Source organism: Anomaloglossus baeobatrachus, chromosome 2, assembly GCF_048569485.1.
Source record: "Anomaloglossus baeobatrachus isolate aAnoBae1 chromosome 2, aAnoBae1.hap1, whole genome shotgun sequence".
Lineage (NCBI taxonomy): Eukaryota > Metazoa > Chordata > Amphibia > Anura > Aromobatidae > Anomaloglossus > Anomaloglossus baeobatrachus.
Genome location: NC_134354.1, coordinates 41,256,997 through 41,269,816, shown reverse-complemented (window position 1 = coordinate 41,269,816; position 12,820 = coordinate 41,256,997).

Here is a 12,820-nt window from a genome sequence, read left to right as displayed (position 1 = left end):
TTCGTGTAACCCCCGTTTGATCCGACTATGAGTGGCTCTAGACATATTGGCAGCTCCCTTTGAAGTATCTAACTCTGGGTCCATAACAAAATTAAAGTCCCCTCCCATTATCAACGTGCCCTCTGAAAACTCGTCCAGGATGTTCAGGTATTTTAGCAGGGCCGAGCATTGCCCCGTGTTGGGAAGGTAAAGGGCCGCAAAGGTGAAGACCTGGGACTGGACACGACCCTTTATCATGATCAGTCTCCCCTCCCCGTCCGTGTGGGTCCCCATCAACTCCCATGGCAGAGAGCTCGCAACCAGAATGCTTGTCCCCCTGGATCGTGGATCAGGTGATGGCGAGTGGTAGACCGTCGAGTATCTCCGGTCAGAAAGCTTATATGGTTTGTCTAGGCAATAGTGGGTTTCTTGTAGAAAGATTACCTGAAGTCGCCTTTTCCATAGCAGGTTCAGGAGGATTGAGCGTTTCTCTGGGCTGTGAAGGCCCTTGACATTCAGGGACCCCACTCTAAGACCAGGTTTGGACATCTGCTTCGTGGCTTCAACAGGAACCTACGGGGAAACGACAAAGACTAGACGCACAAACACACCACGAGAAGAGGTTTTGAGGGGAAGGGGGATGAAAAAGGGGGAGTTGTAGAAGTAGGGAAGGGAAAAAAGGAGAAAAAGGAAAAGAGAGAGAAATTAGGCGGAAGAAGGAGAAAAAGAAAGAAAACGGAGATCAAGATAAGATGCTCTCAAAGAGCTTGCAGGTGTATGGGCCCGCCCTAGGCCTACAAGGGCAGTCTCAACGAAGACGGAAATGAACACACGTATGAAGCCTACCCGCCCCCCCACCCCCCAATATACTAGCTATCACCCCTGTAAACCCACAGGAGGCAATGCTTATTATGAATTCCAACAGCCTCTCCACCGCCGCCACCCTCAGACCTTATGTAAGGCCCACCTCCACCCCTCCCCCACATCGGAACAGTTACCCCAGAAAATGCAAATGAGCACAATACACCGATTCAGCAATCCAAGAACGGAGCCTTATAAATTTCTCAGCCACTGCCCCCGCTTGGCATGGATCCTGGAACCTTTCCCCTCCTCTGCATCTGGGGACTCGTGGACTCCCAGGATAGCCAGTCTGGGATGGAGAGGTCGGGCAGATCCAGGAATTTGTATAAGGCCGGCAAGTCCGCAGGATGTTTCAATAGGAAGGTAGACGACCCATTCCGGACAATAAGGTGGAACGGATGGCCCCAGCGGTAAGAGGCGTTCACCTCCTTAATTTTAACCAGGAGTGGGTGGAGCTGACGCCTCATGTAAAGTGTGCGGCTGGAGACATCAGAGAAAAGCTTAATAACTGCACCATCCATCTTTACAGGACCGAACTCCCAGGCCCTCCTCAGGATCAGCTCCTTGTCCGTGAAAAAGTGTAAACGGCAAAGAACGTCTCTTGGTGCGGCCACACCGGCTCCCTGGGTGGCCCTGGCAACTCTGTGTACTCTGTCACATAGAAACGTGGCATCCAGTGGTCTATTAGTGACTGTGTTAAATATTTCTTGCACCTTGGTGCGGAGCGACTCAGTGGGCCAGTCCTCTGGGATACCTTTTACTCTTATATTGTTGCGACGACCTCTGTTCTCTTGATCATCCAGCAGCAGTGACATATACTTAAACCGATTATTGTAGGCCACACAGTCTTTCTCCAGCCATGTGACTCTGCTTTCCCGAGAGCCTTGAGCCTGCTCAGTGGCTGTGACCCTGTCGTCCAGGGCCCCTATCTCTTCTCTCACAGCCGTGATGGCCTGTTGATGAGATTGCTCTATTCTGCAGACCAGTGCATCTAGGTCACTTTTACTTGGAAGAGCTAAGATTAACTCCCTCAGTGCCTGTATTTCTGGTGTATTATAAGCAGAGCTGGCATGTGTGGGGGAGAGAGCCGTGCTGCCCATGGGAGGCCCCCCCACAGGGAGGAAGATAGCTGGAATGTCTCTGCCTGGGGATTCCTCTGGTGAGTGCAGAGGGCAGCTCTCACACACTGGGCTTGTGCTGGTCAGGTGCTGTGTGTCTGTCAGGGCCCCCATGTTCTGGGCCTCCCCCCCGCTCCTCCGCTTCTCCTCACCTTCCTCCTTGCGGTGCCCTGTGGATCCCATGGCGTCCCTGCTGTGGAGATTTTCAGCCGTGTGGTGTCCTTTCATCGGCTGGGACACCCTCTCAGCTGCCGCTCTCGTCCCCGCTCCGTCGCGAGGGTTCGCGCTGGCAGCCGCCGGCTTCTTCAGCGTCGCCGCATGTGGGGATTCCCCTCCAGCAGGCCGCGGCGAGGGAGCCGGCGCCATCTTAACGCTGCTCCCCGCACTCTTCATCTCCAGCGGCGGCCCACTGAGAAAGCGCTCCATTCTTTCTCCTGGACGCACGGCTCCAGCCACGGCGGTGGGTGCTCCCTGGGGCTTCCTTTTAGGCGGCATAAGATTGTGGAGAGGCTGTGTATTAGCTGAATACGGGCGGCCACGCCCCCCTATCATTACTTTCTTAACAGATTCCAACCCCCTTAGAATTTTATCATAGATGTCCAGATCGCCCAGAGCCGTCTCCCAGGTTTTAAATATTTGCTCTTTCCAGGGGCCCTGTACTTGATCTCTCAATCGTTGGTATATCATCGAAAAGGATTCATGTCCAGCTTCCTGACCAATCAACACATCAAAACTCCCCTTCTTCTCAGCCTTCCCGACCTCTTTTACCACTGATATGTAATGTGTTGTTATTTGTAAATATTGTAGGTAATGGTGATTTTCCATGTTAAATTTTTCCGATACCTCCGCCCAGCTCAGAACTCTCCCCTCCTCCGTTTTCAGTAAATCACCCAACCTCCATATGCCCCTCTGCTTCCATCCTTGAAATAATTTGTTTTGAGACCCTTGAATAAAATTTGGATCCTCCCACAATGGAGTAAATTTTGAAAGACAATAAGGGAGTCTATGCAGTTTTTCTCAGTGCTCTCCAGGCCCCCACCGTGTCCTTTATTAAACAGCTTTGTTTCACATACGTTGGTATTTTATCTAGCTTCATATGTAATACCGCTACCAAGTTAAAAGGGCTTGTTAGCTCCCTCTCCAGCTGAACGTTAGAAAAGAAGGTTGTCCCATTGATCCAGTTTTTTATATGTCTGGCAAGCGCCGCTAAGTTGTACAATCTAATCATGGGCATTTGTACCCCTCCATCTTTTTTTCTGTAGACACAGCTTTGACTAGGCTACTCTTGATCTCTTTCCTGCCATAAAAATTTTACAATGCTTTTTGTAACTTGTTGATATCGGTGTGTTTCAGCAGTAAGGGGATAGTTTGTAGAGGATAGAGCAAACGGGAGAAGCTGATCATCTTTATCAGATGTGCTCTGCCAAACAGGGACAGGGAAAGATTTTTCCACCTATCTAGCTCTTTAGTTATTTTTTCAATTAGATGTGGATAGTTAAGTCTATATAATGATATTGAGTCTCTGCCTATTTTAATTCCTAAATAAGTGATGTAGTGGGAGGCTATGGCTACTTCTATTCCCTCACCTTGCCTATTTCCCAGGGGTGTCAAATATAGAATCTGACTTTTACTGATATTTATCCTGTAGCCTGAAAAGGAGCCAAAGTACGCCAGTTTGTCTGTTACGTTTTTCAGATGGTTGTCTGGATCTGACGTAAATAAAAGCATATCGTCTGCAAAGCAGGTTAGTTTTATCTCACTATTCCCCACCTTGATTCCTGAGAAATCTTCTTATTTTATTAAGTATTGGGCTAGTGGTTCAAGGGCCAAGTCAAACAGAAGTGGTGACTGGAGGCACCCCTGCCTAGTCCCCTTCTATAGCTGAAAAGATTTTGACAGAAAGCCCATTGTGTAAATTCTAGCTTCAGGTGTAGCGTAAAGTGCCTCCATATAGTTCCGAAAAGTACCCATTATGCCAAATTTATCTAATACTAGCCCTAACCAATGCCAATTTACATTGTCAAAGGCCTTTTCCGCGTTTAAGGCCAACAACGCAGGGTTCCCCTTTATCAGGCCCGGTTTTTTTGTTTCATCTAGTACCACCAACACTGTGCGAATGTTGAATACTGCTGACCTATTTCTAACGAACCCCACTTGATGTGGTCTTACTATCGATGGGAGGATCAATGCTAGCCAGGATTTTAGAGATTATTTTAATGTCTTGATTTATCAGCGATATGAGCCTGTATGATGAAGGGTCCAAGGGGTCTTTTCCTTGTTTGTGTATTACCTTTATATACACCATATGGCCAGACTGTAGTAGAATTTTATTTTGGAGAGTGTAGTTGAAAACTTTTACTAAAGTGGGCATAACATCTTCCCGTAGTATTTTATAAAATTCCCCCGTCATTCCATTGGGGCCTGGGGCCTTGTTATTTTTAAGGTTTTTCACAACTGTTCTCACTTCCTCCTCTTTTATTGGGGCATTTAACATTTCCCCGTCCGATTCCGTAATTGTGGGTAATGACAGATTGTTTAGGAAGTTGCCGCCTTCTGTGTCATTTGCTGGCCCTTGTTCATACAGTTTTTTGTAGAATTCTCCAAATATGTCATTGACTATCTTTGGGTCATTGTGACTAGCCCCAGATGGGTCCCTGAAATGAGTTATAGATGTTAAAGGAGTTATTCCCTTTGCCATTCGTGCCAGAAGCGAATCTGCCTTGTTCCCGAATCTAAAATAATGTGATGCAATTCTCTGGCCCCTCATCCTCTTTGCCCTGTCCACCCACAAGTCAAATTCTTCTTTCTCTTTTAGCGAATGCTTTAGTTGTTTTGTTTCGCAATGCTTTCACATATCCCATTACACTGGGGAACAATTTGAAAAAAAATTTCTGTTGAGTTAGGTTTTTGAACTGATATATACTAAAATTGGCATGCTGATTCCAAAAATGTAGTCAGTTTTTTTCTATCACGTCAAGTTTTTCCTCCTCAACTTACCTGCCATAGAAGCACAATTGCACTGATTTCTGTAATAAGACTTGTTATCTGAGTACAATTCGACTCATATAGAGCTACGTGGCAACTTGTATAGTCACAACTGAGACAGTGTGGTGAGAGGTGTGTGCAGCTCCCAATACGTCATAATTATCAATATCTTTACCCAAAAAATGTATCATAGTAGGAATAAATAGGATTTGTGATAGCTTTCTCTTTACATTGGGCGCTTAGTTGTAATTTATATATCTTTTATGATTTTTTTTCTTTGTTAGTTTTCAAAGATTGTAACTTTCCATCTCAGTGTTTTATTTACTTATGTACATATTTCCTTTGTTTCAGATCATGTCTGCTCCTTCTTCCTCTCGTCGTAAATGCCTAAACAACCCTGACTCCTTCTGCTATATTTGTGGTGTTTTCACCATTCCAGTTCAAAGGGCAAACATCAGTGCATTTGTCAAACAAGCATTTTTTGCATATTTTAAAGTAAAACTCGGTGATCAAGATAAGCCATGGGCCCCTCGCATAGTGTGCAAGCAGTGTGTCGAGAGTTTACCAATGTGGACCAAAGGAACACGTGAAAAGTTGGCATTTGGTATCCCCATGGTGTGGAGAGAGGAAAAAAAGTCATGCCACAGACTGTTACTTCTGTTTAGTGAAAACATCAGGATTTAACAGGAAAAATAAAAGTAAAATAGAATATCCAAATCTACCGTCAGCTATCAAACCAATGCCTCATTCAGCTGAAATTCCAGTGCCAGTTTTCGAACAGCTACCATCTCTAGAAGTTCTGAGTGATGTTGACGAACACAGTGACAGCAATGATGCAGAATTTGAAATTCACAAGGATTCAGTTCGTAAGAGATTTGATCTGCATGAGTTAAATGATTTAGCACGTAAATTGGGCTTATCAAAAAAAGCTTCAGAATTACTAGCATCAAGGCTGAATGAGAAACAGTTACTTGAACAAGGAGCGAAGGTATCATACTTTCGTACTAGAGAACGTACATTTTTGCAGTACTTTCGGTGTGACAGCGGTTTTGTGTTTTGCCATAATATTCCTGGTTTACTACAAGAATTAGGGCTTTCATTGTACAATCCAAATGAATGGCGACTGTTTATTGATAGCTCAAAGCGGAGTCTTAAGTGTGTCCTTCTACACAATGGCAATTTATTTGGTGCAGTCCCTATTGGGCATTCTGTCTCTCTTCGTGAAGAACATGGAGATGTAAAGAGAGTTATTCAGTTATTGAAATATGACACACACAATTGGATCATCTGTGTTGACCTTAAAATGGTTTGCTTCCTTCTTGGTCAGCAACGTGGGTACACAAAGTATCCCTGCTTTCTCTGTATGTGGAATGGCAGAGCTCGAGAAAAGCATTGGGTTGAGTCGAATTGGCCTCCAAGATCTGGTCTTAAACCTGGAGATCCTAACATTCTACATCAGCCACTTGTTGACAGGAAGAATATACTATTCCCACCTCTGCACATAAAACTAGGTCTCATGAAGCAATTTGTAAAAGCATTGCCAACTGACGGCGACTGTTTTAAGTACATCATGTTGGCACTTCCTGGACTGTCCATTGAAAAAATCAAGGCTGGTGTGTTTGATGGTCCACAAATTCGACAGCTCATCAAAGATGAACATTTCACCGGGACTATGTTAGACCTTGAGAAGAATGCTTGGTTATCATTCAAAGATGTCGTCAAGAACTTTCTTGGAAATACACGTGCAAGTAATTACAAAGAAATTGTTCAGAAACTATTGGAGAGCTACAAAGCGCTTGGTTGCAACATGAGTATTAAACTACATTTTCTGCATTGCCATCTTGCCAACTTTCCGGAAAATCTTGGTGCTGTTAGCGATGAGCAAGGTGAACGATTTCACCAAGATTTGAAGGTTATGGAAGACCGTTACCAGGGTAGATGGGATGTACATATGATGGCTGACTATTGCTGGAGCATCAAACGTGATGGTCCTCAAGTTAAACACTCCAGAAAAAGCTATAAATGTACATTTTTACCTTAAATACGTGCGCATATACAGTGCCTACAAGTAGTATTCAACCCCCTGCAGATTTAGCAGGTTTACACATTCGGAATTAACTTGGCATTGTGACATTTGGACTGTAGATCAGCTTGGAAGTGTGAAATGCAGCAAAAAAGAATGTTATTTCTTTTTTATTTTAAATTGAGAAAAGTTTATTCAGAGGGTCATTTATTATTCAACCCCTCAAACCACCAAAATTCTGTTTGGTTCCCCTAAAGTATTAAGAAGTATTTCAGGCACAAAGAACAATGAGCTTCACATGTTTGGATTAATTATCTCTTTTTCCAGCCTTTTCTGACTAATTAAGACCCTCCCCAAACTTGTGAACAGCACTCATACATGGTCAACGGGGGAAAGACAAAGGAGCATTCCAAGGCCATCAGAGACAAGATCGTGGAGGGTCACAAGGCTGGCAAGGGGTACAAAACCCTTTCCAAGGAGTTGGTCCTACCTGTCTCCACTGTTGGGAGCATCATCCGGATGTGGAAGGCTTATGGAACTACTGTTAGCCTTCCACGGCCTGGACAGCCTTTGAAAGTTTCCTCCCGTGCCGAGGCCAGGCTTGTCCGAAGAGTCAAGGCTAACCCAAGGACAACAAGGAAGGAGCTCCGGGAAGATCTTATGGCAGTGGGGACATTGGTTTCAGTCAATACCATAAGTAACGTACTCCACCGCAATGGTCTTCGTTCCAGACGAGCCCGTAAGGTACCTTTACTTTCAAAGCGTCATGTCAAGGCTCGTCTACAGTTTGCTCATGATCACTTGGAGGACTCTGAGGCAGACTGGTTCAAGGTTCTCTGGTCTGATGAGACCAAGATCGAGATCTTTGGTGCCAACCACACACGTGACGTTTGGAGACTGGATGGCACTGCATACGACCCCAAGAATACCATCCCTACAGTCAAGCATGGTGGTGGCAACATCATGCTGTGGGGCTGTTTCTCAGCCAAGGGGCCTGGCCATCTGGTCCGCATCCATGGGAAGATGGATAGCAAGGCCTACCTGGAGATTTTGGCCAAGAACCTCCGCTCCTCCATCAAGAATCTTAAGATGGGTCGTCATTTCATCTTCCAACAAGACAACGACCCAAAGCACACAGCCAAGAAAACCAAGGCCTGGTTCAAGAGGGAAAAAAATCAAGGTGTTGCAGTGGCCTAGTCAGTCTCCTGACCTTAACCCAATTGAAAACTTGTGGAAGGAGCTCAAGATTAAAGTCCACATGAGACACCCAAAGAACCTAGATAACTTGGAGAAGATCTGCATGGAGGAGTGGGCCAAGATAACTCCAGAGACCTGTGCCGGGCTGATCAGGTCTTATAAAAGACGATTATTAGCTGTAATTGCAAACAAGGGTTATTCCACAAAATATTAAACCTAGGGGTTGAATAATAATTGACCCACACTTTTATGTTGAAAATTTATTCAAATTTAACTGAGCAATATAACTTGTTGGTTTTATTCAATGTGAAGGAGTCTTTATTTTTACCGGAATATGAAGTTACCCAATTGACACCGTGATACAAATGTATAAACATTTTTATTTTACTCAATGCATAGGGTAAACATTACAATTACAATTACAATATTTAAAGAAAAACCGGAGTGAGTAGGTGAAAGGAGGGGATTAACCCCACGTGACCCAGTCACTGTCCCCCGACGAAGCACTAGACGAAACACGTGTTGGGACGCCGGTCCCCACGTGTACACCAGGACTTACTGCTGATCTGCCTGCTAGGTAAGCCCCTCATTTGACTGGCTTTATAGGAGACCTTGGGTTCTTTTGTGTCAGCATCAACTTATTGCACTTGCATGAGGGTACTTTCAGTATAACTTTATGTGCAGATTTTTGTGAGATTTAAAGATTCTTGCCTGGGTCACGTGGGGTTAATCCCCTCCTTTCACCTACTCACTCCGGTTTTTCTTTAAATATTGTAATTGTAATTGTAATGTTTACCCTATGCATTGATTAAAATAAAAATGTTTATACATTTGTATCACGGTGTCAATTGGGTAACTTCATATTCTGGTAAATATAAAGACTCCTTCACATTGAATATAGCCAATTATTGAGTTGTTGCCGTTACTTCTCTGTGGTTCCTTCATGTTGTACATAACTTGTTGGTTTGTAAGATTTATGCATCTGTTAATAAATCCTGCTCTTGTTTGAAGTTTGCAGGCTCTAACTTATTTGCATCTTATCAAACCTGCTAAATCTGCAGGGGGTTGAATACTACTTGTAGGCACTGTATGTATATATATATATATATATATATATATATATATATATATATATATATATATATATATATATATATATATTGTAACGTTGCGCCCTGCAACGTGGGGGGTTTCACTCGCTTGCAGCGGTGTGAGGTAGCTTCAGCAACACACGTACACAGTCTCTTCATAGAAATTCTGGCAGTTTATTTAAAAACACTCAGTATAAACTGCCCTCACACATAAACAATAAGTCCATACTGGAAGTTTTAGCAACTTCCCCACTCTCTGGCTCCTGCCAGCATACCGCTCTAGCCAAGGTTCCTTCCAGCACCCAGGGCCCTCTGCAGACCCCTGTCTGTCTCTCCTCCAGGAGAGACTCGGTCCTACAGCCCTGGCCTGGCTTGGCCGCACTTACCTCAGACTCAGTATCAGAGCCTTGTGTTCAGCCTCCACGCAGGCTGAAACACCCAGAGCTCCCGGCTCTGCTCTCGCTTGTTTCCAGTACACACACACACTGGACGTCTGGAGCTAGTCTCTATCTAGACTGCCCCAAACACACACTCAGAGCTCCCTGCTTTCACTTGTTTCCAGTCCACACACTGGACGTTTGGATCTAGTCTCTATCTAGACTGCCCCAAACACACACTCCATGCAGAACTCTCGGCTCTGCTCTCACTCTCTCCCAGCACACACGCTGGAAGTCTAGAGCTAGTCTCTAACTAGACTGCCCTAGACACACTCCACCCAGGTTCTGAGACTGGATTGCTTTAACCCCTCGAGCCACACCCACAGGTGGAGGTCTGTGATTCTCAGCCCTGTACAGCACCTTGGGATTATTAAAGGGAACCTGACCCTTATGTGCAGCAAGAATCCTTTGTGGACTACAAGTCCCATAGCAACCTCTTCCATTTAGATATCGCAGGTACCTTCTCCACTGTGACATATAGCGACCATTTACCACATTGGTGGTCGCTACCTCACATATCCCCCCCCCTCTGTTCAAACTTGTAGGGTTGAACACTCGATACCCCACAGGGGCCCCGAGACAGGGCATCAGGGCCACTGTGCGCTAACAGGCAAGAGGGCCCTTTAGGACACCCTCGAGCTCCTGTTCCTGCCAGACCGTCCGTCACCAAACCCTGCACAGGAAACCCACTTCTCAGACACGGTCCCCGGCCAGACCCATCCCTCCAAGGCTGTCGCCCATGGTCTGTGGAAGAGGGAGACTCCCCCTTAGTCGGCACCATCGTCCTGTCAGTCCCTGAGCTAACCTGACCACTAGAGGCCTCACTATCGAGGGGCCTCTGCAGGGAGATGATAGAAGAGGCGCCATAACTAGGACCTCCGCATGGTCCGTTCACAGATCTCTTGTGGGCTCTTCTTCCCGGGCATCTTCGTCTGGGTCTCGGATAGCATACTTTCTTGTCAGCGTCTTTGGCTAACGCTGCAGCACTTTTCATTCAGTCCTTCAGATTGTGTCTCGCAGGATGGAGACCCTTCAGAGTCCGTACTATAGCCTGATAAATATCCGGGTCCTCTGTGACCCCGGCTCATTTTATCAACAGACTTTCTTTCGTCCTCTGAGGTAACCCGTTCATCGAGCGGGCTACCTTCCTCTTCGGGGCCATAGCCCCTATATGGTCGCCATCCCACACCAACTTGGCGGAGTTGGTTCGCAATTCTCTGTCTTTCTAAATTCAACTGGTTTAAGTCATCCAAGTATCCCAGGCGGTATTCTAGGAGGACTTGTATATCTGCAACACACTCTGTCGTTCTCGCAATGGCACCAGGAACCATGCCGACTTCACAGGGTATCCTGGCTTCATTATGAATATCAATTCTTACTCTCGTCACGCCGGTTTGATCAACCATCTCCTGCATGGCTCTTCCATGTCGTCCAATAAGCCTCATAACCATCTCTTTGGGTACTTGGATGCTCTCTTCAACAAACTCCAATAACCGTCGAGCTGTCTTCACCGCTTCTGCAGTTTTTCCATAGATACGGAAGGTTCCGCTGTCTTTTTCGAAGTGTACAGCTGTAACCCCTGGAACCTCCCTGGCTTGCTTAATGTTACTTCTTAGCGCTCTCAATGCCAGCCCGATCAATGTTGACTTCACAACCACCACTTCTTGAAACCCTGTGGTCAGCTGCGCCAAGCGTCTGGCGTCTTCATCCTTCTTGGCAGTGATGAGCCACTTCGTACGAAGACACCGAAGGTGCATGTCACTTAGGATGGCCACTCGCTTCTTTGTGACGTCACTAAAAGAGCACACCACCAACCGATCAGTCTCTGCGGCAAAGTACACTTTACAGGCCCCTACTGCCTTCTGGAATCTCTCATGCACCTTCTCACTGGCACAGGCTTCTCTTAAGTCTTCCGGCACGTCTATCCAGCACTTGAAGGCTGGTCTGTTTCCTTCACTGTCAAGGACACTAGACTGTTGCTGAGGTCTCTTGTCTTCCTCCATATTCTCCATCAAAGGCTTCACCTGTTGAGTTACACACGCCTCGGGTTTCAGGCTCTTAGCTGAGCCAATCGCCTTGTCTTCAATCTTAGTCTTACCCACTGAGTCAGTCACGTTCTCAGCTCCTGTTGAGACCTTACGTCTGATCTTCACCTCTTCCTCAGAGGCTCTTTCCACTTTTACAGCACCAGCCGTGTCTTGGGACTTCACTGCATTCCCTCCAACGTCCTCTTGGGTCTCTGCAATGTCACCCTCTGCCTTCTCTTGGGCATTTACAGCATCATCTTCTACCAGGGTGTCACGCCCTTCAGCACGGTACTCTGTTCTTCTTAGAACCTTGGCACCATTTTCAACTTTCAGCACCTCAACACTGGGTAGCTTATCGGTCCGCTCACTCGGACCTTTGTGGATTTGTACTCCACCAACACTGTCTAGGATTACTTCTCCTATATTACTCTGTAGTATGTCATCTCCTACAGCGCTTTCATCCGACAGACCACCAGCTTCATGCTTGGAAATTATAGAAGACACCGCCATTACTTCTTTGATCGGTTCTTTCCCTGCAATTTCACCCTGCTGAATTCCGTCGTTACAATGTGTCAGTTCCAGCTCAGACACATCGTTCATTTGCATGATTTTACTGTCCGTCTCTACATTAGTGGTTGCTATCGGCAACGTGCCTTTCTCAACCTTCTCTGCACACTCATATTCTGGAAGGGAATGCGCACTGTGGGCAGAAATACACAACACTGTCTCTACCTGGTCCATATTATCTGAGGTTGTAGCTTGCTTCGCCCCTATGCGCCTATTGCGCCTTCGGCGACTGGAGGAGGATTTCCCCTCTTTGCTCATCAGTCTGTCACTGAACTCATTTGTCACTTTAGTAACGTCAGTGTCAATTCTGGAGTCATCGTCACTCCCCCTGGTGTTCTGGACTACCACGTCCCCACTTAACCAGGTGTCGGACCCCTTGTCTGGAGCTCTCCCGTTTTTAACGGTCATGTCACTAAGTTGGGCATGTCCCCCATTATCTTTGGTCACCCCCAACTTAGGACTGTCCTTACGTGGAGGTACCTCCTCCTCAGTGTACCTCAATGTCCCACCGAGAACCTGTATAACCTCTTGCGGA